Source organism: Mandrillus leucophaeus, unplaced genomic scaffold (assembly GCF_000951045.1).
Source record: "Mandrillus leucophaeus isolate KB7577 unplaced genomic scaffold, Mleu.le_1.0 Scaffold995, whole genome shotgun sequence".
Classification (NCBI taxonomy): domain Eukaryota; kingdom Metazoa; phylum Chordata; class Mammalia; order Primates; family Cercopithecidae; genus Mandrillus; species Mandrillus leucophaeus.
In genome coordinates this window covers 596877-599491 of record NW_012110863.1, presented here as the reverse complement: position 1 = coordinate 599491, position 2615 = coordinate 596877, and positions in this window count along the sequence as shown.

Below are 2615 nucleotides of genomic sequence, written 5' to 3'. Positions count from 1 at the left end.
ATATATTTGATAGCACAACAGAGTGATTCTAGTCAATAAAAAATTAATTGTACATTTAAAATTACTTAAAGAGTATAATTGGATTGTTTGTACCCCATTCTCCATGAAGTGCTTATTTCACATTGCATGCCTGTATCAAAACACCTCATGTACTCCATAAATACATATATCTAGTATATACCCACAAAAATAACAAAATTAAAAATAAATACAAAATAAAAGTATGTATGTACAAAGTTAAAAAAAAAGATCCTAAAGGATTTACTTCAAGCAGAATAAAGTACATGACATAGAAAGTCTTTGATGCAAGGCACTAGAAAGAAGAAAGTAAGTGGTAGGTGGATAAATGTGAATAAACATTGAGTGTAAGCAGTAATGATAAAGTTGTGAAAATTAATCAACTACAAAGTTAGAGGGCATGGTCCACACATGAGCACCCTTACTTCTGACACCAGTTGCAAGTTCAAGGGTCCCCAAGGCTATCCTTAGGTTCGATAATTTGCTAGAAGTGCTCACAAAACTCACTGAAAGCTGTTATATTCACAGTTATAATTTACTACAGCTCAAGGTTACACTTTAAGAATCAGCCAAGGGGGCTGGGCGCAGTGGGTCACACATGTATTCCCAGCACTTTGGGAGGTTGAGGTGGGCAGATCATGAGGTCAGGAGATCAAGACCATCCTGGCTAACATGATGAAACCCCGTCTCTACTAAAAATACAAAAATTAGCCAGGTGTGGTGCTATGCAACTGTAGTCCCAGCTACTCAGGAGGCTGAGACAGGAAAATCTCTTGAACTGGGGAGGTGGAGGTTGCAGTGAGCCGAGATCGTTCCACTGCACTCCAGCCTGGGTGACAGAGTGCCATAATAATAATAATAATAATAATAATAATCAGCCAAGGAAAAAGTGTGCAGGGCAAAGCCCAGGGAGGTACCAAATGAGAATATCCAGTTGTCCTCTCCCTGTGGAGTCAGGATGGGGTTAGTTTCCCAGTACAGAGCATTGCCAACCAGGAAAGCTTACCCAAGCCCTTGTGTCCAAAGTCTTTTTTTTTTTGAGATGGAGTCTTGCTCTGTCACCCAGGCTGGAGGGCAGTGGTGTGATTTTGGCTCACTGCAAGCTCCGCCTCCCGGGTTCACGCCATTCTCCTGCCTCAGCCTCCCAAATAGCTGCGACTGTGGGAGCCCGCCACCATGCCCAGCTAATTTTTTGTATTTTTAGTAGAGATGGGGTTTCACCATGTTAGGCAAGATGGTCTCAATCTCCTGACCTCCTGATCCGCCCACCTCGGCCTCCCAAAGCGCTGGGATTACAGGCGTGAGCTACCATGCCTGGCCTGTCCAAAGTCTTTATTGGGATTCCATCATGTAAGCTGGGTTGACTGCCCATGTGGTTGATTCCAGTCTCTAGCCACTCAGGAGGTCACACTGATGCCACCTGACCCAAAGCCCCCAACCCAGATCACATTGTTGCTATTAAGGCCCCCAGTCAAAACAAAAATACTTTTATCAGGAATGCTATTTCAAGAGTTTAAAGAGATTACCTCCCAGTAGCCGGGGACAAAGGCCAGACCCCTCTCTGAGCAAAGTTAAATTCTTTTCTACACAAACATCTAGCAGGTTTAAAAATGTCACCAGTGTGGCAGGCCACTGAATCTTGGTAGAGTTTACATCTCACCTTCTGGCATGTATGTGTCTTGCTTGTGTTTCTGGAACACTTGCCATTTCTTGCTTACAATCGGCATGATGTCATCAATGTAGTGTCTCAGTGTGATGTTCTGCAGAATGTCCAGACAATCAAGTATTCTTTTTTTTTTGAGATGGAGTCTTGCTCTGCCACCCAGGCTGGAGTGCAGTGGCGTGATCTTGGCTCACTGTAACCTCCGCCTCCTGGGTTCAAGCAATTCTCCTGCCTCACTCTCCTGAGTAGCTGGGATTACAGGCGCCCAACACCAAGCCCAGCTAATTTTTGTATTTTTAGTAGAGATGGGGTTTCACTATGTTGGCCAGGCTGGTCTCGAACTCCTGACTTCAGGTGATCCACCCCCTCTTGGCCTCCCAAAGAGCTGGGATTACAGGCGTAAGCCACCGCACTCGGCATTTATTTATTTATTTATTTTTGAGACAGTCTCACTCTGTCGCCCAGGTTAGAGTGCAGTAGTGGTGTGGCGTGATCTTGGGTCACTGCAACGCCTCCTGGATTCAAGCTATTCTCCTGCCTCAGCCTCCCAAGTACCTGAGATTACAGGCATGAGCCACCATGCCCGGCTAATTTTTTTTGTATTATTAGTAGAGGTTTCACCATGTTGGCCAGGCTGGTCTCGAACTCCTGACCTCAAGTGATCCATCCGCCTTGGCCTCCCAAAGTGCTGGGATTACAGGTGTGAGCCACTATGCCTGGCCGATCAAGGATTCTTTAGACTTGCACTGTCCAAAATTTTGGTGAATACTAAATAGCCACATGTTGCTATTCAGTATTTTAAATGTGGCTAATCAAACAAAGATGTGCTGTGAGTGTAAAATATACTTTCTATTTCCATGCACTCTAACCTGACAGCTTTCTACTGCAAATACCTGTGACTCTGTCTGTGCTCTTTTTTTTTTTTTTTTTTTTT